The sequence below is a fragment of the Oncorhynchus kisutch genome, linkage group LG11 (genome assembly GCF_002021735.2).
Source record: "Oncorhynchus kisutch isolate 150728-3 linkage group LG11, Okis_V2, whole genome shotgun sequence".
In the NCBI taxonomy this organism is placed as follows: Eukaryota; Metazoa; Chordata; class Actinopteri; order Salmoniformes; family Salmonidae; genus Oncorhynchus; species Oncorhynchus kisutch.
In genome coordinates, this window is record NC_034184.2 from 53,651,335 (window position 1) to 53,678,050 (window position 26,716).

The 26,716-nt window shown below is 40.6% G+C and overlaps 1 long non-coding RNA gene across 2 annotated transcripts; it reads left to right on the forward strand.

The window, feature by feature from the left end:
• Window positions 1–525: 525 nt before the first annotated feature.
• On the forward strand, window positions 526–6,374 carry LOC109899536 (uncharacterized). 2 transcript variants are annotated; one of them, XR_002256492.2, is made up of 4 exons: window positions 526–598; window positions 897–985; window positions 1,329–1,457; window positions 5,976–6,374. It is a non-coding gene; the product is annotated as an uncharacterized LOC109899536 (long non-coding RNA). The 2 variants fall into 2 exon arrangements; XR_002256491.2 differs by lacking the exon at window positions 526–598 and having other exon boundaries at window positions 649–985.
• Window positions 6,375–26,716: the final 20,342 nt, after the last annotated feature.

Consider the following 26,716-nt stretch of genomic DNA (forward strand, 5'->3'; position numbering starts at 1 on the left):
TCCATACTTCCGTGTCCTTCAGTGTCCAATATTTCAGTGTCCATGACTGCCATGGGGGTATATATAAAAAAATACAAAATATACAAAAATAAAAACTTGAGCTTAAAAACATTAATCTCACAGTGTTCTGGACATCAGCTCTCTAAATGTTTATTTGTAAGATACTACTGATGTACTGATATACTAACTCATAGCCCAGAATTTGTGATCTTTTGGGGTTACATTGTCTTTGAATAGTCCCCCATAGACATCTACTGAATCTACAAACACTCTATTTGGGACTATACAACTAAAACAGTAGCCATATGGATTCTTGTTAATGCTGTTCAACAACTCATTGAATCCTATAGGTGTCAAGTTGCCCTGGTTTGAGGGATTCAATAGTGTTTCAAAAGCCCTAGGGCAGTTTGAGAAAAGTCTCTTTATGTTAACACATGAAAATGGTCACCATCAGAAAACTGTCACTCTGTGGCTAAATACTGACGTTTAGAGTGTGAAGTAGCCTACAGTATATATACACACATCACACTATGTCTTCATGGCCCAACACCCAAACTGACATTTTCAGGGAGGCATATGAGGAAAACAACATCAAGAGGTGAGAAATGCTAGGTGTGATTCTTGACATAACAGCCATTGCGTTTCTTTGAGACATAATGTCCTTTCTCTGGTGTGTTTCTATTTTGGCTGTTCGATGACTAGAAAGAGAAAAGTAATTGAGTTGTAAAATGGGCATGAAATCAGCATGGAAAAGGGCTGGAAAAGAAAAATAATCAATGCACATCTGCTCACAAGATATTTGTGTTGATTATTTCGAACTGTATTTGTAGGCTTTTTTCAATAAATTTACAAGCACAGTTTTGGCATAACAAACCTTATTTCAAGTCTCTCTTTAGTCTTAATTACAGTGAAGTCAACATGCTAGAGCCGGCAAATTACTATCCAATGCCCAAAGAAGAAGCCTCTTCATTTAAGCAGCAAATCTGTAAGTATATTTCCACATTTAATTGCCATCTTACCCTCTCTGGCGAGTCTATAGGTTAGGGAAATCATTATCTTTATGTGATCATGCTTAGCTAACTTCATTCTGCAGGGTTGGTTGTGGTGTGCACTCAAATAAGCTTACTATAGCAAAACTGACATAGAGACAGATTATGGAAGCCGGCAGAAAATAAACCACCAGTTAATTTATAGTAGGGGTATCAACAAGGCTAGACTTGGAGAAAAATAGTAATTTCCCACATTTTTTTCTTCCTTTTCATATGTCAATCCTACTGCTTGTGTGTGTATGTGTGCATGTGTGTGTGTGTTTGTGTGTGTACTCAAAGTGCAGGGCACCAAGCAATGCAGCAGGAGATCACCCACCACTTCCCTATGTGTGTCAGGCTGTCACAGAACCTACAGACCCAAGACAATGTGTTACAGTCAACTGTTGGAGCTTCATCAATCATTCTCAGGTTATAATGAAACTGTGGAATTATGAAAAATGTGCTTGTCACCACGACACATTGCGTGGACAGGAAGCTAGCTGTGTGTCGGGGGGAAAGAGAGGGAGTGCTCATCCATTCTAAAGAGGAAACATTTGGAATGTGCAAAATGTTTGGAATGTGCCAATGTATACAGTATATGATGCAAAAAAGGACTAGATAAAAAACAAGGCTAATGGATGCCATAGATGCTGATATTTGTAACATGCTATGCCATTCTTAATGTGGTAAATAATGGGTACATAAAGAATATTTGAATGGAATTAAATTCAGACCAGTCACCAATGTGCTCACAACTTATTTATTTTGTTGTTGCGCAAAATTATAATTATTTGGCTAATATTGGTGTGACTCGAGAAAAACAATGGACCAGAGTCTTAAAAATGTCAGGGTATATTTCTGGTCCCAGAATGAAGTCACCAATTGTCAAGTAATTTCCAAGCACAGCGTTGGCCTACAAATCCTTATTCAAGTCTCTCTTTTGTCTTAATTAGAATACAAAATGAAGTCAACGTGCTAGAGCTGGCAAACTACTCTACAATGACCAAACAACACGCTTTTTCATTTAAGCAGCTAATTCATAAACATGTTTCCAAAATTAATTGCCATCTTACCCTCTCTGGCGAGTCTATAGGTTAGGGAAATCATTATCCTTATGTGATCAGGCTTAGCTAATTTTTTGCTGCAAGTTTGGTTGTGGTCTGCACTCAAATAATCTTACTATAGCAAAACAGCTATGAGCCACAACCTAAACGTAAACTAAACCAAGCGGAGAGAGAAAATATCACTGTCAACAATGTTGCACCCTGTCTGTCTAAAGCCTTATCACCTTGGCCTTTTCCATTACCACCCAATCTCACATAATTATCTCTATTCTCTGGCCACTCGGATGCCAGGTTTTTTTTATATGCCCACTATAACCCCGTTATCACAAGATGATTCGAGCGGTAGCTAGGATTTATGACATTTATCACTCCACACTAACATGGAATCCAATATGGTTCGTTTGTCAGTGTCGGCGTCCCGAATGACAATATATTCCCTACAGATGTAGGATCTTCATTTGATCCTCCTTTTTCCTGCACTGAAGATGATCTTTGTTATTTACACAAATTCACTGAAAACTCACTCTAACACATGGTTGTATTAACAGTATTGCACTTTTCATGTAGCCTACTTTCGGCCAGCTAATAGCCTTACCACCGTTCAAGCAACATTATGGACTAAACGTTAAAATCCCGTTGCTGCAGGATTATTTTGCTGTGACAATATATGTCAAATTAAGATGCTACATCTGTAGATAGTGCACTACGATTGACCAGAACTCCTAATATTGAGTTGCACACCCTTTTGCTCTGAGAACAGCCTCAATTGGTCAGGACATTGATTCTACAAGGTGTCGATAGCGTTCCACAGGGAAGCTGGTCCATGTTGACTCCAATGCTTCCCACAGTTGTGTCAAGTTGACTGGATGTCCTTTGGGTGGTGGACCATTCTGGATACACACGGGAAACTGTTGAGCATGAAAAACCCAGTAACGTTGCATTTCTTGATACACTCAAACCAGTTCGCCTGGCACCAACTACCATACCCCGTTCAAAGGCACTTAAATCTTTTGTCTTTCCCATTCACATGTTTTGTACACTCAGTATGTAATATAGGGTGCCATTAAGGCAATCATCCTAATCTCTTTATGGGCTCGCGATCACTGGCTTTGTAATCAAACGCCCCTGGTTTGATGCCCTAAAGTGGAGATACCACAGGAAGGATGTGGTCAGTTAGCGGCTATGCCTTAGGTTGAAAAGCAAAATCTGCATCCCAAATCGCAACCTATCCCCTATATAGTGCACTACCTTTGACCAGAGCCCTATGAGCCATGGTCAGAAATAGTGCACTATATAGGGAACACGGTGCCATTTGGGACAAACCCTACACTCAAAAAAATGTGCTGGGTAAATATTGGACAGAATGTGCTGGGTTATTTTGACCCAGCCAGTTGGGTTGTATGAATCACCCAAACATGGGTTAATTTAATTTGGGTTTTGATTAACTTCATAATGTTTTTTTTATTTTTTATGTAATCCTTTGATTATTTTCAGGAAGTGTGGCTTATTAGGGATGTGGCTTATTAGGGATGTGGCTTTCAGATAGCTGTTTTTGGCCACCTGTGAGAGTAATGGTAATTCCTGTCAATTTATCTCTAAACATGTTGTCTAAAAGTGGTATGGGACTCTTACACTTGTATAAGCCTCATTAACCTCGTTAAAGGCTAGTTTCCTGAATTTCTGTCTGTCTGACGTGCCCAAAGTAAACTGCCTGTTACTCAGGCCCAGAAGCTAGGATATGTATATAATTGGTAAAATGTTAAACTGTTAAAATAAGGTCTGTGAGTATAACAGAACTGATATAGCAGGCTAAAACCCGAGGAGAATTGATCCGGAAAACTTCCACCTCCCAGATTGCAGTTCCTATGGCTTCCAGTAGATGTCAACAGTCTTTATACAAGGTTTTAGTCTTGTTTTTTTTAAATGAAGAAGTATTTATAATCTTTCCAAGTTGAGCGCCAGGGCAAAAGTAGTATTTTTGCGCACGTGAACGTAGGCACGCTCTTTGCTATTGAACATAGTAATGTACGTCTGAAACATTATAATTCATTTAGATATTAGACAACCTGAGGGTTAATAAAAAACATAGTTTGACTTGTTTGGACGAACGTTGCTGGTAACCTTTTGGAATCCTTTGTATGCACGTTGAAGGACTGGATTATTGAATTCAATGGCACCAACTAAACAGCGTTTTTGGGATATAAAGAAGAACTTTATCGAACAAAACAACCATTCATTGTGTAGCTGGAACCCTTGGGATTGCAAACAGAGGAAGATCTTCAAAATTAAGTTATTGATTTTATCGCTATTTGTTATTTTGTGACGCCTATGCTGGTTTGGAAAATATGCTAATGTGAGGCACTGTCCTCGGATAATCGAATGCTATGCTTTCGCCGTAAAGCCTTTTTGAAATCTGACAATGCAGTTCGATTACCAAGATTCTAAGATAAAGAATCACGTATGACACTTGTATTTTCATGACTGTTTAATATTACGATTTGTATTTTGAATTTGGCACGCAAGGATTTCACCGGATGTTGTCAAATTTGATCCCGCTTGTGGGATCTCCGCACTAAGAGGTTTTAAAGCTACTAAAACGTCACTGTTCAACCTTAACAGAAGAATATCAGAATACAACAGAACAGATTAACTGGAATGACATTTACTCTCACGGGTGGCCAAAAATAACTATAAGAAAGCCATGCCCTTACTAAGAAAACTACCCAACTAAGTGACCTATATGCCTGCAACCCAGCAGTTGGGTCATTCAAACCACCCAAGCATTTTTTTGAGTGTAAGATCTTAAAGGGCCTCACTCTCCCTCTTCTTGAGGTGATTCAATACCATTAGTGTTTCCATTAAACATTTAGGAACATACAAGTGTCTTATATCGGTTAAAAGCTCAAATTATTGTTAATCTAACAGCACTGTCCGATTTACAATAGGCTTTACAGCGAAAGCATGCATTGTGATTGTTTGAGGATGGCGCCACACATCAAAATATTTTTCCATCGGCACAGGCCTCATAAATTCACAAAAGCGATTAAATATTCACTTACTTTTTGAAAATCATCCTCTGATTTGTCATCCAAAGGGTCACAGCAATAACATGTAGTGTTGTTTTGTTAGATAAAATCCTTCTTTATATCCCAAAAGTTGGTGCCATCGATTTGAGTAACCCACTCGTTCAACATGCAAAGATAGGAATCCGAAACTCTTCCCCTAAACTTTGTTTCAACAAGTCAAAATAAGTTTAGATTTAATCCTCAGATACCCTAAAGTGTAATTAAACTATAATATTTCATACGGAAAGAAGTATGTTCAATAGGAAAACGATATTAGCAGGTGCGTGTCGTCTTCCTCGTGCCCGTGTAAACGAATTTCCAAGTCTGTGGTAAAACATATTTTCGTCTCGTTTTGGAAGAAACAAGCCTGAAACCTTGAACATTGAGTGCCGACACCCAGTGGAAGCCATAGGAATTGCTTCCCGAGAGCTTGATTTCAGAATGCCATTATACTTTCCATTGTAAGTGCATGTGCTCTCTCAAAGAATAAAATCTGGTTGGTTTTTCTTTGGATTTTCTTTCACCATATCTATTGTCTTATGGTTTCCTACATTATTTTAACATTTCTACAAACTTCTAAGTGTCTTCTTTTCAATTGAGAAAAATGGACCCTAGCCTCATCAAGTTTTAAAGAGATGCTTTACATTGAAATACAGACAGAGCTGTAGTAGTCCCAAAGTTAATGATCCAAGGTCAGTTTTGCACTTCACCTCCTAATGATTATGATAACTGACCATGTTTGAATAAAATAAACATAATCATGCTTAATCATGAGCTTAATCATGCACTCTCTCTATCCATCTGTCTCTCGTCTGTAGGTATGTTTTCATGTAAAAGAGGAAGCCAGTCCCGTCATCGCCAACTCACCAGCTCTTAAAATAACATTTGGGCCAACTAGGGGACCAAGGCTGATTAGGAGACACCGCAATTGTGATGAACTGAGAGAATATTAGGGTAGCACTGTAATTCATTAATCATATGCTGTCTGCTGCTGTTCTTACCTCTTTCCCTTTCCGTCTTCTACACCTCTCTCCCCACCTCGTCTTTCTTCCTCGTTTTATAATGTACACCATATGTGCATTGAAGTACAGACTGAACATGTATGTATAATACAATATTACAATTATCATAATTATAATGCATGTATTATGAATTCCTTTTAATAAAGCGTTTCACATTATCCACTGTTTGAAATTAAATATCTCATTGAAATACTATCCTGTGTCCTCAGATTAATGCAGATGAAAGAAGTTAGATATGCATAGTTGTTTTAAATGTATATATGAATTACAAATCAGACTTTACTTAAATAATGTTTCTAGTCTATTGCATAGTTACAATGTATAATCATTAATGTCCCAGGAGCAGGAGTGGTAAACACTGTTGAAGTCTATAATTGTAATACAAACATGCAGACACAGCATCACTCAAATAATGGAGTTTGATATGACTGAAAAATAATGTCTCAGAGATTCATAACTGAACCGCTGTTGGGGAATAATCAGAATTAGTTGGTAACATAGGTAAAATGATTTATATTCATCATATGTTTGTAAGTTACTTGCTAACTTGCTAAATAGCCATTTAATTTTTTTTAACTTCATGACAAAAAAATATGCACAAACATTTGTCTCTACATTAACTAACATATTGCTCTCAATTGTTTTTTTTGATGCTTTACTCATTATGATGTCATAACTACCTACATTTGGTTCCACTAATGTTTTGTCAGCCAACTTCACCCAGGGACGGGTGGCTCGCATCAAATTCGTCATTGGAACCACTCGATATCGATATATAAAAACCTTGGGACCCAAATGCATAATGAGGGCTCTAACTACCCATTGTTGTGGTCTGGAGCAATGAAGCCATGACGCTGGGTACCTCTAAGTCCCGCGGTGCAAGCTCACAACTTTAAAAGGAGGAACCACTGTATCAATCATTAGAAAAATCTTTATGGAGAGCCTTTACGCACAAAATACTGTATACAGTGCCTTGCAAAAGTATTCATGCCCCTGGCGTTTTTCCTATTTTGTTGCATTACAACCTGTAATTTAAATAGATTTTTATAATGGACAAAATAGTCAAAATTTGTGACATGAAAGGAAAAAAACATGTTTTTAAAAAAATGAAAAAAATTGAAAACTGGTGCGTGCATATGTATTCACCCCCTCTGCTATGAAGCCCATAATAAGATCTGGTGCAACCAATTACCTTCAGAAGTCATAATTATAATTTGTATAATATAATTTGTTAAATAAAGTCCACCTGTGCAATCTCAGTGTCATATGATCTGTCACAAGATCTCATTATATATACACTGAAAGGCCCCAGACTGTGCAACACCACTAAGCAAGGGGCACCACCAAGCGACACCATGAAGACAAAGGAGCGCTCCAAACAGGTCAGGGACAAAGTGGTGGAGAAGTACAGGTCAGCGTTGGGTAATAAAAAAATATCAGAAACTTTGAACATCCCACGGAGCACAATTAAATCTATTATTAAAAAATGCAAAGAATATAGCACCCCAACAAACCTGCCAAGAGAGGGCCGTCCACCAAAACTCACAGACCAGGCAAGGAGGGCATTAATCAGAGGCAACAAAGAGACCAAAGATAACCATGGCGGAGCTGCAAAGCTCCACATTGGAGATTGGAGTGTCTGTCCATGGGACCACCTTAAGCTGTACACTCCACAGAGCTGTGCTTTACGGAAGAGTAGCCAGAAAAAAAGCCATTGCTTCAGGGAAGATCACGGGTTGACAGCCACACTCGTTGACCCGGTTGGAGAAGCCAAAAAGGACTTCGGAGTTGGTTTGCCTGTTGTTGGGGGGTGGGGCTAATCTGTCCAGCGGACAAGTTCTCCAGTGTGTTATGATCATTCTCCTCTAGATGAGGAATTTGCTCCAGTTGCTGGCCTGAGTAGAGACGAAGCAGCAGAGGAACTTCTCCAGCTCCTGGTTGGCCCGCTCAGTTTTCCCATTCAACTGAGGGTGGAACCCTGAGGAGAAACTCACCGATGCCCCCAACAGGAAGCAAAAGGCACAATGCTGTGCGACATACTGGGGTGCACGATCTGAGACAATTTCCCGGGGAAGTCCGTTTAGTCGAAAGACATGGGTAACCATGAGATCAGCGGTCTCCTTCACCGAAGGCAACTTGGGTTAGGCCATGACATGGGCTGTCTTGGAGAACTGATCGACGACCACCAGGATAGTGGTAAGCCCTTGAGATGGAGGTAACCCTGTGATAAAGTCTAAAGAGAGATGAGACCAGGGTCGACTGGGGATGGGCAGAGATTGGAGCAACCCGGGCGGTCACTGACGTGAAGACTTGCTTTGGGCACAGATGGAACAAATCCTCCATCATGTTGGGCCACCAGAATTTCCACCTCAGGATCTCCACTGTCATATTAATGCCTGGATGCCCAGTTAATTTAGAGGAGTGTCTCCATTGTAGTAATCGGGATGGACTGATCACGCAATGTAAAGTCTGTTGGTGAGTCCCTCGCCGGGGTCAGGTTCTCGGTCCTTGTCTCAATACTCCATATCAAAGGGGCCACAATGCGTGAGCTAGATGGGCTCGGGGTCCCTCTCCTTGTGTGAGACATCGGGTTGGTGGGACAGGGCGTCTGCCTTCTTATTCTTGGTTCCCAGGTGATAGGCTAGTGTGAAATCGAACCTGTTAAAAAACAGAGCCCGCCTGGTGAGTGTTCAACCTCTTGGCTTCTTGAATAGAGACAAAGTTCTTATAGTCCATCCAGATTATGAAAGGATGAGGTACCCCCTCCAACCAGTTCTCCCACCCCTCAAGAGCCCATTTAACTGCCAAGAGTTCCCAGTTGCCTACATTGTAGTTGCGTTCCGATGGCAAGAACCGCTTGGAGAAAAGGTGCATTTCTTGCCCTCCTCATTCCTCTGTCCGAGGTGTCCACCTCCATCACAAAGGGACAAGTCGGATCAGGATGAACAATGATGGGTCCAGAGATGAAACGTCCCTTGAGCTCCATGAATGACCTGTCATCCTCGGGGGTCCAGCAAAAACGAGTCTGAGACTTGCCGGTTAGGACCAAGGAGAGGCTCTGCCACTGCATGAAAGTTGCTTATAAAATGCCTGTAAAAATGTACAACCCCGAAGAACCGCTGGACCTGCTTGAGTGAGGTTGGATGGGGTCAGTTGGCGACTGCCTCAATCTTTATGGGGTCTATTTGGATGCAGGCGGTAAAGATAATGTGACCCAGGAATGAAACCTAGGATACGTGGAACTCCAACCTCTCTATGTTGACATTTAGTTGACTCTGCAGGAGGTGCCTCAGGACTTGGAGGACATGCAGTATGTGTTCCTGAAGGGTCTTGGAGAAGATCAAGATGTCGTTGAGGTAAACAAAGATGAACCGATTCAACATATCCCTCAGGGTGTCATTGACCAATGCTTGAAAGACTGCCGGTGAGTCTTCCACTCATCTCCCTCCTTGATTCTCACCAGATTATAAGTATTGTGGAGGTCCAATTTGGTGAGAATTGGGCACCTTGGACCAACTCCAATGCAGAGGACATCAGGGGTAGGGGGTAATGATTCTTGATCGTAATCTGGTTCAGCCCTCTGTAATCGAAGCAGGGATGCAGGCCTCCATCTTTCTCACCCACAAAGAAGAAGCCTGCACCAGCCCGGGATGTAGAGGGGCTTCAGGGGTCGAGAGGGAGTACAGACAACCCTGGGGAGTTATGTCGCTGTGTAGGAGTTATATGGCACAGGTGTAAGGACGATGAGGGGGAAGGGTGAAAGCTTCCTGGAGATCGAAGTTTTCGGGAGGGAGAGTGGAAAAGTATTGGTCTTCAAGGGACGCAGGAGGACACGGCGAGTCTCTTGGTGGTGGTCTTAGACATTTAGTCTGGCAGTTCTTACCCCAGTCTAGTAGGTGTCCATAGACCAGGAAAGTAGTGGGTTATGTAGTGCTCGCCTGGGGTACCCTAGGATAAGGGGGTTCTTGAGAGCATTGATCAACAGAAAATGAAGAGTCTCAGAGTGGTTCACCCCAACTTTCAGTAGAATGGGCTTGGTCTGATATTCCACCTGTCAATGTGGCGTCCATTGAGGGCTTGGATCTGCAGAGGGATGGGACATTTTACGCAGGGGATCTGTAACTCTGGCAAAGTCTCGATCAATGAAATTATCCACGGCCCAGGAGTCCACAAAGGCTTGAATCTGGTGCTGACGGTTATCCCAGTGGAGGATTGCGGGTAGCAACAGACAATGAATGGGTAGCCGGGAGGTAACTGCACAGCTCGTCAGGGTCTCCCCATGTCCTGGCGAGCCCTGGTGTTTCCCGTCAGCTCTGGGCAGGTTGCACGGAGATGGCCGAGACCTCTGCAGTAGAGGCAAACGTGTGCTTCAAACGTGTGCTTCCCAGCTGCATGGGCTCCTCAATGCTGGTTTCAGGGGGCTTGGGTGCTCAGGAATCTATGTCAAAGCAATACAAGTACAGTATGCTGGTTTTCCATTTGGCTGCAAGCTTCTGCATCTGGAGAGGATAGTTTGGGATTCAGAGCCTTTTACTCTCTTTTCTGTTTTAAATTCACATTCGAAGTGAAAGGCTTTCCTTACATAGTGCACAACTTTTGACCAAAGCCCTATGGGCCCTGATCCAAAGTAGTGCACTTAATAGGAGCTAGTGTGCCATGTAGGATGCAGCTAAAGTCTGAGAGTCAGAGCCCATTTCTTTCTTTATTAAAACCACATTCAAATATAAGGCCTTGGTTACATGGAGCAGAATGGGTTGCAAAAATTATTCATAACATAAGTAGAATAGGAAAGTTTGGGCACTGCCAATGATTGCATTTATCCACTGATCCCCAAAATGTTATGAAGTATCCTTCCAAACCCCTGAACACACGCATTCACACACACACACACACTGGCTTTTGCACACTAGAATATACACACTTCCATTATCCACACACACACACACACACACACACACACACACACACACACACACACACACACACACACACACACACACACACACACACACACACACACATACAGTTGTAGTCGGAAGTTTACATACACTTATGTTGGAGTCATTAAAACTAATTTTTCAACCATTCCACAAATATCTTCTTAACAAACTATAGTTTTGGCAAGTGCATGACACAAGACACTGTTTCAACAATTGTTTACAGATAGATTATTTCACTTATAATTCACTGTATCACAATTCCAGGGGGTCAGAGGTTTACACACACTAAGTTGACTGTGCCTTTAAAATGTCAAAAAATGATGTCATGGCTTTAGAAGCTTCTGATAGAATAAACATCATTTGAGTCAATTGTAGGTGTACCTGTGGATGTATCTCAAAGCCTACCTTCAAACTCAGTGCCTCTTTGTTTGACATCATGGGAAAATCAAAAGAAAACAGCAAAAATTGTAGACCTCCACAAGTCTGGTTCATCCTTGGGAGCAATTTCCAAATGCCAGAAGGTACAACATTCATCTGTACAAACAATAGTAACTAACTATAAACACCATGGGACCACGCAGCCGTCATACCATTCAGGAAGGAGACGCGTTCTGTCTCCTAGAGATGAACGTACTTTGGTGCGAAAAGTGCAATCAATCCCAGATAAACAGCAATGGACCTTGTTAAGATGTTGGAGGAAACAGGTACAAAATTATCTATATCCACAGTAAAACAAGTCCTATATTGACATAACCTGAAAGCCCGCTCAGCAAGGAAGAAGCCACTGCTCCAAAACCGACAGAAAATAGCCAGACTACGATTTGCAACACAACATGGGGACAAAGATCATACTTTTTGGAAAAATATCCTCTGATCTGATGAAACAGAAATAGAACTGTTTGTCCATAATGACCATCGTTTGGAGGGAAAAGATGGAGGCTTGCAAGCCGAAGAACACCATCCCAACCGTGAAGCACGGGGGTGGCAGCATCATGCTGTGGTGGTGCTTTGTCGCAAGAGGGTCTGGTGAACTTCACAAAATAGATGGCTTCATGAGGTAGGAAAATGATGTGGATATTTTGAAGCAACATCTCAAGACATCAGTCAGGAAGTTAAAGCTTGCTCATAAATGTGTCTTCCAAATGGACAATGACCCCAGCCTACTTCCAAAGTTGTGAAAAATGGCTTAAGGACAACAAAGTCAATTTATTGGAGTGGCCATCACAAAGCCTTGACCTCAATCCTACAGACTATTTGTGTGCAGAACTGAAAAAGCGTGTGCGAGCGATGAGGGCTACAAACCTGACTCAGTTACACCAGCTCTGTCAGGATGAATGGGCCAAAATTCACCCAACTTATTGTGGGAGTCTACCTGAAACATTTACCCAAGTTAAACAATTTAAAGGCAATGCTACCAAATACTAATTGAGTGTATGTAAACTTCTGACCCACTGGGAATGTGATGATAGAAATAGATGCTGAAATAAATAATTCTCTCGACTATCATTCTGACATTTCACATTATTAAAATAAATTGGTGATCCTAACTGACCTAAAACAGGGAATTTTTGCTAGGATTAAATGTCAGGAATTGTGAAAAACTGAGTTTAAATGTATTTGGCTACGGTGTATGTAATATTCTGACTTCAACTGTAAACCCTTCCAATGTGATTTGATTTATTAGGATCCCCATTAGCCAACACCAATGGCAACAGCTAGTCTTACTGGGGTCCGACACATACTGACAAAATATGTTACAATTCATAAACAGCATTTTTAAAAACATTAGCATGTAGTGTGCATGTGTGTGCATCTATCAGTTAAACATACTGTACATGTCAGTACATACACACAACAAGTAGGTGAGGCAGTGAGGCCTGCTCCAGCATGAAGAGCCCGTCCTATGTGGATGTATCCAGCCTCCGGCCCCATCCCCTTCCATTACTCAGGAGACAGGCAGCCAGGCAGCCACCTGCTGGAATTCCCCGTTGATCAACAGAAGGACAGATCTCTGATACCTCCTGCTCTGCCCCATCCCAACAGGACAGACAAAACCAGATGGCACTGCAGCATCTTGGGAGGGAACTAAAAAGAGTGTAAAATGAAGTAAAACAAAAGGGAGGAAAATGGCAATTCCTTGGTTATAACCAGGATGCGATGCCGAAAACCAGCAAACCACCCGCCAGAGATTCAGTTGTTGCGTGTGACCCTGTGGGTAAGTAACATAATGAGTGTGATCATTTTCAATAGTAGGGGGAACTGGACTCTGGCCAACCCCAGTCCTGCTTTTCTTATTTAACTGGCAAACACAAAGCCCCATTAGGAGAGTGAAGCTAGATACCGTGTGGGCTCTCTAAGAGCAGGCCTTCTAAGCGTACTCCCTATTAACCTTGAGTCAATGACCGAGCCCGCACTGAAATGGAATTAGCATACTAAAATAATCGGCATCAAAATGAATCTGTTTAAGCTAGAGACTTTTTGCATGGGCTGCGTCTCAATCAACTGCATCTGAGGTGGAAGATGGCAGAGTGGTGTGTCAGACCAGGAGACCCAAAAATTGGTTTTCTCACAAAACCATTGGTAGAGTCCAAACGCTTTGCACTAGAAACTAATATGAACCCACTACAGAAAGCTGAGACTCTCATGAACAGGACTCAGGTCATGAGTGAGGTAAAACATGAATGAAAATGAATATAATTTTGGGGGGACCAGAGTTACACATGTAGCAAAACCTTTTTAAATATTTTTGTAGTACTTTCTTACACGCACAGGCGCACACACACACACACACACACACACACACACACACACACACACACACACACACACACACACACACACACACACACACACACACACACACACACACACACACACACATTAATTTGCTCTTGTGTCTTTGATAAATATCTCACCCTATTTGGTAAATCTTTCCCTCATTGGTAAACCCTTTGACTTATTTCACATTTTGTTGTTGTTTGTTGTGATTTTTTTCTCACCCATCAGCCTGAATTCAAAATGGATTAAACAGATTTTTTCTCACCCATCAACACAAAATACCTCATTATGACAGTGAAAATATGTTTTTAGAAATTGTAGCAAATGTACATGTATAGAAAATGAAATACAGAAATTTATAGAAGTATTCACACACCTGAATGAATACTTTGTATAACCACCTTTGGAGGCGATTTACAGCTTTGAGTCGTCTTGAGTATGTCTGTATCAGGATTGCATATCTGGATTTGGGGAGTTTCGAGTGGTGGTGAACAGCAATTTTCAAGTCTTTCCACAGATTGTCAATGGCATTCAAGTCTGGGCTTTGGCTGGGCCACTCAAGGACTGTCACGTTCTTGTTCTGAAACCATTCCAGTGTTGCTTTGTCTGTTTGCTTGGGGTCATTGTCTTGTTGGAACTTAAATCTTTGCCCGGAGTCTAAGGTTGTTGGCACTCAAGCAGCTTCTCATCAATGATTTGCCTGTATTTGGCAAATTGATTGTTCCCTCTAGCTGTAACAAGTCTCCCAGTCCCTGCTGCTGAAAAGCATCCCCATAGCATGATGCTGCCACCACCATGCTTCATGATAGATGGGTGATGAGTTGTGCCTGGTATTCTCCAGACATAGCTCCTTGCATTCAGGCCAAAGATTTACATTTCTGTCTCATCAGACCACAGAATCTTTTGGCTTATGCTCTCAGAGTCTATCACAGGCTTTTTTTCAAACTCCCGGCGTGCCTTTTTCTAAAGAGTGGCTTTCGTCTGGCCAGTCTCCCATAAAGGCCAGATAGGTGAAGTGCTGTAAAGACTGTTTTCCTTCTGGCAGGTTCTCCCATCTCAGCCAAGGAACTCTGTAGTTCTGTCAGAGTGGTCATTGGGTTCTTGCTCACCTCCCTGACCAAGGTCTTTCTTGCCCGGTTGCTCAGTTTGATTGACACCAAGCTCTTGGCAGTCTGTGTAGCTACATATTTTTTTAAATTCCCAATGATGGAGACCACTGTACTCTTGGAGACTTTTAACACTATAATTTTTTTATACCCTTCCCCACATAGTATATGCCTCATCACAACAACATCACAAGTGTGATATGCCTCATCGCAATTATATCTAGGAGATCAAAGGACATTTCCTTGGACTTCATGGTATAGTTTCTGCTCTGACATGCACTGTCAACTGTGGGGCCTTATGGAGATAGGCGTGTTTCTTTCAGTCAAGTTGTAGTGACATCTCAAGGAGGATCAAAGGAAATTGGATGTACCTGATCTCAATTTGCATTGTCATAACAAAAGGGTGTGAATATGTACACTACCGTTCAAAAGTTTGGGGTCACTTAGAAATGTTGTTGTTTTTGGAAAGCACATTTTTGTCCATTAAAATAACATAAAATTGATCAGAAATACAGTGTAGACATTGTTAATGTTGCAAATGACTATTGTAGCTGGAAACTGCAGATTTTCTATTGAATATATTCATAGGAGTATAGAGGCCCATTATCAGCAACCATCACTCCTGTGATCCAATGGCACAGGGCCCACCCTATGGGGTAAAAAGTATACGATAAAAGCAGGGGCAATTTTTTGACTTTTTTTGTGGGGTGGGAAAGGGTGGACCAAGATGCAGTCATTGGTGGCCATAGGAAATTACTAATTGTATCACAAATGGATTTGTGCGATGCATTCTACTGAATAACTGTTTCAACTGTTAATTTGATTCTGCCCCCATTTATTCAAATAAATCAATTTGAAATGAACACAGAGAAAATATTCAAGTTAGAGACATTATGTTCAGTAGTACCTCCAAGTATTTTTTCCGTCATCCAATACATTTTTGGAACGCCAATTTAGGCCTACTGCATAAAAAAAATAAAAAGCTTGAAAAGCTCTAAAATACTATTTGGAGACCAGTAAAAAGCATGCAAAAATGACTTGAGCCACGTCACCTTGGTTGCTGTAACTTCATTCACCTCTGTCGATAAGGATATACTGTATAGTGCCTTTGGAAAGTATTCAGACCCCTTTCCACATTTCGTTACATTACAGCGTTATTCTAAAATGGATTAAAAAAATACATTAAAAAACTGCCAGAGCAAACTTATTTTCTCCCCAAGGTGAGAGAGGACTCGTCTGACACCCAGGCTGAGAAATGGGAGCTGACAGGGGGAGCGGGAGTTGGCATCCTGCAAGGAAGAAGTCCAACAACTCCTACATGACACTTTGAAAAGCTAATTTAGCACGGATGAATGATGATGTGTCGAGCAACAGAGCCTCACTCGCCACAGTGTTGCTTCTTTGTAAAGAGACACAGCAGAGATATAATTATATACTCAGAGACTGTGTATGTGCCAATTGGCACCCTATTTCCTACATAGTGCACTATGTAGGGAATAGGGAGAAATTTGAAACACAGAAAGAGATTGGTGCCTACAGTGCCTTCAAAAAGTATTCATACCCCTTGACGTATTCCATATTTTGTTGTGTTACAGCCTGAATTCAAAATTGAATATATATATGGTTTTTTTCTGACCAGTCTACACACAATACCCCATAATGACAAAGTGAAAAACATGTTTTTACAAATAATTGCAAATCTTTAGTATTATGCTAGAATAAATTTTTGCAACATTTACAGCTGTCAGTCTTTCTGTATAAGTCTTTAAAAGTTTTGCACACCTGGATTGTACAATACTTGCACATTATTCTTTTTAAAATTCTTCAAACTCTTTCAAGTTGGTTGTTGATCATTGCTAGACAACCATTTTCAAGTCTTTCCATAGATTTTCAAGCCGTTTTAAGTCAAAACTGTAACTAGGCCACTCAGGAACATTCAATGTAGTCTTGGTAAGCAAATATATTTGGTCTTGTGCTTTAGCTTATTGTTCTACAGAAATGTGAATGTGTCTCCCAGTGTGTGTTGGAAAGCAGACTGAACAAGGTTTCCCTCTAGGATTTTGCCTGTGTTTAGCTTTATTCCATTTCTTTTTACCCTAAAAAACTCCTTAGTCCTTGCCGATGACAAGCCTACCCATAACATGATGCAGCCACCACCATGATCGAAAATATGAAAAGGGGTACTAAGTGATATGTTCTGTTGCATTTGCACCAAATGCTTTGTATTCAGGACATAAAGTTCATTTAGTTGCCAAATGTTTTGCAGTTTTACATTGGTGCCTTATTGCAAACAAATAATCAATTCAATGTTATTGGCACATGCGCCGAATACAACAAGTGTATAATTTACCGTGAAATGCCTATTTATGAGCCCATCCCAAATAATGCAGTTAAAAAGTATAAAAATGAGATCAAAATAAAATAGTAACGCAATTAAATAAAATAATCGAGGCTACGCTACCAGTCAAAAGTTTTAGAACACCTACTCATTCAAGGGTTTTTCTACTATTTCTACTATTCTACGTTGTAGAATAATAGTGAAGACATCAAAACTATGAAATAAAACATGTGGAAGCATGTAGTTAATCAAAAAAGTGTCATGCAAATCAAAATATATTTTACATTTGAGATTCTTCAAATAGCCACCCTTTGCCTTGATGACAGCTTTACACACTCTTGACATTCTCTCAACCTGCTTTTCCAACAGTCTTGAAGGAGTTCTCACATATGGTGAGCACTTGTTGGCTGCTTTTCCTTAACTCTGCGATCCGACTCATCTCAAACCATCTCAACTTGGTTGAGGTCTGTGGGTTGTGGAGGCCAAATCATCTGATCCAGCACCTTATCGCTCTCCTTCTAGGTAAAATAGCTCTTACACAGCCTGGAGGTGTGTTTGGGTCATTGTTTTGTTGAAAAATAAAACATAGTCCTACTTGCTGTTGCTAGCTAAATTGTCCTGAGATATAAACATTGGGTTGTTATTTTACTTGAAATGCACAAGGTCCTCTACTCCGACAATTAATACACAGATAAAACGGTAAACCGAATTAATTTCTCATCATCTCTCCTCCTTCCTTCAGGCATATTTTTCTTTTTTGGATGTTATATGGCGGTTGGCAACCAACTTTAAGGGGATTTTCCACAAAGATTAACTGATCAGTTCATCTTTCAATCACCCACGTGGGTATATGCTCCTAAAAACAAATGAGAAAATGGGTGAGGCAGGATTGCAGCGCGTTGAGTGTCACAAATAGAACCAAGTTCTATTTTAACGAATGGCCTTGCAGATGCGCATGAGCAGTGTGGGTGCAATGATTGAATAACATGTATGTGTAATTTTATTTTGCACGATACGTGAGCGTTGTGGTGAGCATGTAAGCCCAAATCAGATGGGATGGCGAATCGCTGCAGAATGTTGTGGTATCCATACTGGTTAAGTGTGCCTTCAATTCTAAATAAATCACAGACAGTGTAACCAGCAAAGCACCCCCACACCATAACACCTCCTCCTCCATGCTTTATGGTGCAGCCCAAATAAATGCTTCACAAAGTTCAAGTAACAGACACATCTCAACATCAACTGTTCAGAGGAGAATGCGTGAATTAGGCCTTCATTGTAGAATTGCTGTAAAGAAACCACTACTAAAGGACACCAATAATAAGAAGAGACTTGCTTGGTCCAAGAAATACGAGCAATGGACATTAGAAAGGTGGAAATCTGTTTTCAGTATTTGCTTTGTCATTATGGGGTATTGTGTGTAGATTTCTCAGGTTAAATTATTATTTTTTTGAATAAGGATGTACCGTTTTTTTTTTAAGTCAAGGGGTATGAATAATTCCCGAAGGCTTAGTATAAATCAGACCTGGGATAACTATAGTTTCAATTATGCTTTGTGGAATGCAACATTTTTTATTGGAGAACAAATAGTTACTTTGGAGGTCACTACAACTAATCAAATACAGATGCCCCAAAAATACTACTTCTCAAAACTGTTAGAATACAGATCTCAGAAAGTGACTACTTTTCAAAACTATTTGAATACAGATGTCAGAAAGTAACTTTTTTTTTACTATTTCAAAACAGATCTCAGGAAGTGACTACTTTTCTGAAACTATTGGATTGCCTGCCTTCAACTAAGGGTAGGGCTGTATCTGGAATTGCATGTTGAAGATAGAATAGAATGAATAGAGCACACACAATCTTGTATACTATTCCAATCTTTCTGACAGTCATATATTATCAACACAATACATTTATATCTGAACATTTTGTAAATGTCCTTTCTCCTGAATGTGTTCATAATCAAGTCAAACCAAGTAACCAATTATGTTTTGTACAGATACGTATAAATATATTGTGATGCTCAACTACTGTATGACTCTTTCAACATGCCACTGAAAAGGTTGAACGCTGTAATACATTTTATGACACCTGATACTGCAGAGTAATTCAAAAACATTTACAAACATTGCAAACAACAAGTTGGATGCTGAGCAAAAAAAACTTTGAACCTCTATCTCCATCTATTGGTAAGTGTGCTTGTTTTAAACATACATTTATACCACATTTAATGGGATAGATTACTCAAAAATACAAACTAACATGATTTTTCAACTACCTTGGCTGTAGTTGTTTCAAGAAGGCAGTTTTGGGATATTTGGTTTCCTTTCAAAACTTAACACTTAATAGCCATATTTTGAGGAGAGTTAAATGATTCAACCCAAACTGTCTGGGATATAATGTTTGTATAGTAAGAAGAAGAGGGAGATGGGGATGGAGGGAGTGTAGCCTAGGCACTCTTTAAAAAAAACAACCAAAGAGAAGGCGTCACACTGGCCTGGCTGGCTAACAAAATCAACATGGAAATGTATTTGAAACAGTGATAGACAAAATTTACAACAGACCTACCCTGAATAATACATCCCATCCAAGCAGAGATGAGGATGCCATAATCACCTCTCCACTACCAGCTAGCTGCATAGTGCAAACCAGGGGATCACAGTATTGAGGTTAGCTTGTTAAGAATATGAGCATGATTTATTTCTAAAATAGTCTGGTGAAGTGAAGGGAGAGCAGTCAATGAATATAGAATATAGATATACTCATGCTGTACAGAACATGTAAGGCCCTTGCTACTGCAATATGCCTTTAATTAATATCATGTTCATTTGCCATATTATCTTGGAAATGTCATGTTTCGCCTTTTACTGCAGTGGGCTAAATCAGGGCCACACAAGAGTGACTCTTGGTAGTCTTAATAAACAAATCTACTTTGAAACAAAAATATACACCTCACACACACAGTTATGGGCTTAAAAAAAAGAACACACCTGTACCATGTCAGATATAGAGTTGAAAGGTATTCAATATTGAATTTGACACTTTACATACATCACAGAAGACTGAAAAATAAGAAAACTGTTTGACATAGAAACACCAGATTTTCGTTGGTAAAAAAAAAAAAATGTTTTTATGAAATAACAAATAATATTAATAACGTTCCACCCATGAGGCCAAAGAGGGCGCTTTTAGTCATTGACTGCAGGAAAGGGCTAATTGAATGACAGCGTGGCATCTCTATCTGGAGATGATGGCTATACTGATAGTGCACAGACGGTGTAAAATAGCTCAACCCTCATCTCTGCCTTCGCACACATTTACATTCTAATAAGTTACATAGCACCTGTTCCCTTTTTCAACTTTCTGACAGGAAACAAATTGCATTTCAGCAGAAAGCACAGAGGTGATAATCTGCACAATCAGAACAAGCCTCTCATTCTCCTGAGGAGCACTCTTTTTATTTCATGCTTCACTGGTATGCACTATCCACCATGCCGTTTCCCCACATAGTGAGGGTTGTACTGTGAAGGAGCACTAGTTTATATCATATCTTGCCTGGCTGAATGACAAGCTACAAGAGACACTGCAAAATATAGTAGTCATTAACATGCCTAGTTAACCACCAGCAGCATGACTCAGCATACTACACTATGTACACACCGTCAACAGAACCCCTGCGTGCATGTTCAGTTGAAGTCGGAATATTACATACACCATAGCCAAATAGATTTAAACTCAGTTTTTCACAATTCTTGACATTTAATCCTAGTAAAAATTCCATGTCTTAAGTCAGTTAGGATCACCACTTTATTTTAAGAATGTAAATGTCAATAATAGTAGAGAGAATGATTTATTTCAGCTTTTATTTCTTTCATCACATTCCCAGTGGGTCAGAAGTTTACTTACACTCAATTAGTATTTGGTAGCATTGTCTTTAAATTATTTAACTTGGGTCAAACGTTTCGGGTAGCCTCCCACAAGCTGCCCACAATAATTTGGGTGAATTTTGGCCCATTCCTCCTGACAGAGATGGTGTAACTGAGTCAGGTATGTAGGCTTCCTTGCTCGCACACGCCTTTTCAGTTCTGCCCACAAATGTTCTATAGGATTGAGATCAAGGCTTTGTGATGGCCACTCCAAAACCTTGACTTTATTGTCCTTAAGCCATTTTGCCACAACTTTGGAAGTATGCTTGGGTCATTGTTCATTTCGAAGACCCATTTGTGACCAAGCTTTAACTTCCTGACTGATGTCTGGAGATGTTGCTTCAAAATATCCACATCATTTTCCTACCTCATGATGCCATCTATTTTGTGAAGTGCACCAGTCACTCCTGCAAAGCACCCCCACAACATGATGCTGCCACCCCCGTGCTTCACGGTTGGGATGGTGTTCTTCGGCTTACAATCTTCCCTCTTTTTCCTCCAAACGTAATGATGGTCATTATGGCCAAACAGTTCCATTTTTGTTTAATCAGACCAGAGGACATTTCTCCCAAAAGTACGATCTTTGTCCCCATGTGCAGTTGCAAACCGTAGTATGGCTTTTTATGTCGGTTTTGGGGCAGTGGCTTCTTCCTTGCTGAGCGGCCTTTCAGGTTATGTTGATTTAGGACTTGTTTTACCGTGGATATAGATACTTTTGTACCTGTTTCCTCCAGCATCTTCACAAGGTCCATTGCTGTTTATCTGGGATTGATTTGCACTTTTTGCACCAAAGTACTTTCATCTCTAGGAGACAGAACGCGTCTCCTTCCTGAACGGTATGACGGCTGTGTGGTCCCATGGTGTTTATACTTGCACACTATTGTTTGTACAGATGAACGTGGTACTTTCATGCATTTGGAAATTGCTCCCAAGGAGGTCTTGGCAAATTTCTTTTGATTTTCCCATAATGTCAAGCAAATACATCCACAGGTACACCTCCAATTGACTCAAATTATGTCAATTAACCTACCAGAAGCTTCTAAAGCCATGACATCATTTTCTGGAATTTTCCACGCAGTTTAAAGGCACAGTCAACTTTGTGCATGTAAACTTCTGACACACTGGAATTGTGATACAGTGAATTATACGTGAAATAATCTCTCTGTAAACAATTTGTGGAAAAAATACTTGTGTCATGCACAAAGTAGATTTCCTAACCGACTTGCTAAAGCTATAGTTTGTTTACAAGAAAATTGTAGAGTGGTTGTGTATGTAAACTTCCGACTTCAACTATATGTACAGTATATAGTAGTACTTGAGCTATGCAGAGATGCATTGTGATGTTAGAGAGAGAAGTTAATTTTGATGTCTGCCAGATTATATAAGCAAGCCTACTCTAAATGTGCTACAAATCACTATGGGATTAAATAAAAATGCATTTATATTCATAAAGTGATGCCAGATTAAACACAAAGTGTAAATAGTTAATGTAGAGAACCAGGAAAAGGTCATAATCAGTAATGGATGACCAAGCACCGTCACTGCGCCTCTGAATGGAAGTGGAAAAATAATTTCTGAAGACACCTGACATGAATGGTGCAGAGACACTTACAGGGGGTAGACATTAAATTAGTAAAGCAGAGAGTGTGGGAATGAAAGAAAGGGAAGAGAGAGAGAGAGAGAGAGAGAGAGAGAGAGAGAGAGAGAGAGAAAACAGTTTGGAGAAGGTGGGGAGAGGGGGAAAGAGAAAGAGAACAGTTTGGAGAAGGTGGAGAGAGGGGGAAAGAGAAAGAGAACAGTTTGGAGAAGGTGGAGAGAGGGGGAAAGAGAAAGAGAACAGTTTGGAGAAGGTGGGGAGAGGGGGAAAGAGAAAGAGAACAGTTTGGAGAAGGTGGAGAGAGGGGGATAGAGAAAGAGAACAAGAATGAGAGGACGAGAAAAAATAAAGTGTGACAAAAAACTTCCAATTCTCCAATGGTTCAATCATGAGTACTAAAGCTCAGGTAATTGTAACAATTAGCCTGTGTCGGTTGGATGCCTCTGATTAACCTGTGGTGCATGCTCTTGGTTACATACCAAATGACACCCTGTTATATATATAGTACATTACCTTTTAACGGGGCCAATACGGCTCTGGTAAAAAGATCACTATTTAAGGAATAAGGTGTCATTTGAGAAGTAGACCGTGTATGCTTTAATATGAGGGGATGGGACTCATCCCTGAGTCTTGGGGGCCCATGGGTTTTATGGCCATTTTACCACAGTAATATAAAAAAGGGGGGGGGGGGGGATAATAGGTTATTTGATTTCCCATGAAAATAATGCTTTCTATTACAGGGGATGATAGATATTCTGCTGGCCGATATATTGTTAGAGATGTAAGAGGTTAGACCCTCAAGAACTGAAACCCAATCAGAAGTAGATACTGTATTCTCCAGGAATTGTGAAATACTACCATGGTTAGCCTACATCAAAGTCTTACACTTTCCGGGATGATGGTTGTTCAATACCTCACCCGACTAGAGGGCTGCATCCCAAATTCACACTATTCCCTATATGTTGCACTTCTTTTGACCAGATCCCTATGAGCCCTGGTCAAAAGTAATGCACTATATAGGGAATAGGGCGCCATTTGGGAGGCCCCCTTATACCTTTTGGCTTTTTGATGGTTTTGTTTAGCTCTTATGTACTTAATATGTAAAATAGGCTATATAATTCAGGTTGGTGGCATTACTCCTCAGTCATACTGTAGCCTTCTCACACATGCAGATAATTGAAGGCTTGTTTTGGCCCTTTGCTTCGTTTGGAGATAAAACAAAATGAATGTCAAGTAAGTCATGTAAGATTAACAACCTGCATGATGCAATGTCAACTCTTGACATCAATAACCATTTGGACAATGTGATGCTACCAGACATAGGCCAGAATCAGCTCCTTTTGAAACTAGGAGTCAACTCTCTGTTTTTGTTTCCATGGCTCTTTACGTAAAAGCTCTGAGTTACAAAACCCCAAATCAATAGAGGGAAATAGACACAAACTGTTTATTTCTCCCTAAAAATTGGTATTCGCACTTAGTACTTTAAAAAACGTAAAAAGACTGCACAGGTCTGGGATACAAGCCTAATTATTGTTAGCCTCTAAAATCCTTTTGGATTTTTACATTTTACTTCTTCAGGCTCCACACTCCACTCCTGATGTAGGTGGGCTGTTCTCTGTGACTGTGTCCCAAATGTTACCCTTTTCACTACATAGTGTACTACTTTTGACCAGAGCCCTATCGGAATGGGATGACATTTTGGACTCAGCCTGTGCCACAGTGTGGAAGAGTTAGTTCAGCTCTCTATGACAGAAACACTGTAAAATTGAAACACTCTTTTCAGCTATTCCTCCACCAAATTAAACTGTGTCTTTGTGTCAAGCAGAGACATTTGTTGTCGTCAAGTCTTTCTTCCTCCAAATGTCAAATGAATAGACTCTCAGTCTATGTCCCAAATGGCACCCTATTTCCTTATATAGCACACAACTTTTTTCTTTCTTTTTTTTTTAAAGTCTTCGAAAGCCAAGACAATAAACAGATCACTGACCATTTCGAATCCAACCGTACCTTGTCCACTGTGCAATCCGGTTTCCGAACTGGTCATGGGTGCACCTCAGCCACGTTCAAGGTACTAAACGATATCATAACCGCCATCGATTAAAGACAGTACTATGCAGCCGTCTTCATCGACCTGTCCAAGGCTTTGGACTCTGTCAATCACCATATTCTTATTGGCAAGACTCAACAGCCTTGGTTTCTGAAATGACTGACTCGCCTGGTTCACCAACTACTTCTCAGATAGAGTTCAGTGTGTCAAATCGGAGGGCCTGTTGTCTGGACCTCTGGCAGTCTCTATGTGGGTACCACAGGGTTCAAATCTCAGGCTGACTATTTTCTCTGTATATTTCAATGATGTCACTCTTGCTGCAGGTGATTCCCTGATCCACCTCTATGCAGACGACACCATTCTGTATACATCTGGCCCTTCTTTGGACACCGTGTTACCTCCAAACGAGCTTCAATGCCATACAACTCTCCTTCCGTGACCTCCAAATGATAGTATAACTAAATGCATACTTTTAAACCGAACGCTGCCCGCACCCGCCCACCCGACTAGCATCACTACTCTGGACGGTTCTGACTTAGAATATGTGGACAACTACAAATACCTAGGTGTCTGGCTAGACTGTTTCCAATCCAAAATTAAATCTAGAATCGGCTTCCTATTTTGCAACAAAGCCTCCTTCACTCACACTGCCAAACATACCCTCGTAAAACTGACCATCCTACCGATCCTCGACTTCGGTGATGTAATTTACAAAATAGCCTCCAACACTCTACTCAGCAAATTGGATGCAGTCTATCACAGTGCCATCTGTTTTGTCACCAAAGCCCCATATACCACCCACCACTGCGACCTGTATGCTCTCGTTGGCTGGCTATCGCTACATATTCGTCGCCAGACCCACTGGCTTCAGGTCATCTATAAGTCTTTACTAGGTACAGTTCCACCTTATCTCAGCTCACTGGTCACCATAACAACACCCAACTGTAGCACAGCAAGAAAATCTCACTGGTCATCCCCAAAGCTAACACCCACTTTGGCCACCTTTCCTTCCAGTTCTCTGCTGCCAATGACTGGAACAAATTGCAAAAATCGCTGAAGTTGGAGACTTATATCTCCCTCACTAACTTTAAGCATCAGCTATCATGAGCAGCTTACCGATTGCTGCAGCTGTACACAGCCCATCTGTAAATAGCCCACTCAACTACCTACCTCATCCCCATATTGTTTTTATTTACTTTTTTGCTCTTTTGCAACCTGTATTTCTACTTGCACAGAATCATCTGCACATCTATCTCTCCAGTGTTAATTTGCTAAATTGGAATTACTTCGCTACTATGGCATATTTATTGCCTTACTCCATTTGCACACACTGTATATATTTTTTTCTATTGTGTTATTGACTGTACTTTTGTTTATCCTATGTTTAACTCTGTGTTGTTTTTTGTTGCACTGCTTTGCTTTATATTGGCCAGGTTGCAGTTGTAAATGAGAACTTGTTCTCACCTGGCCTACCTGGTTAAATAAAGGTGAAATAAATAAATAAATAATAAATAAAAACTTTTAGCCAGGGCCTATATTAGTGCTCTATGTAAGGAATAAGGTACCATTTAGGACACAGACTTTCAGTGTGTCCCAGGCACCCCTGTGTCACACACATTAGCTATGGTATCCTTTCTCCAAAAGGATGCAATCTGCATTCAATAAAAGGGCCCAAGTTTACTAAAGGGGGAAATGTGAAGACACAGGAGACACAGTGTCCAGCCTTTCTTTCTGTGTACCAATACAGAATTCCAACCGAGTACAGGACAGGCAACACACCAGAAAGACAAATGGCTAAAAGC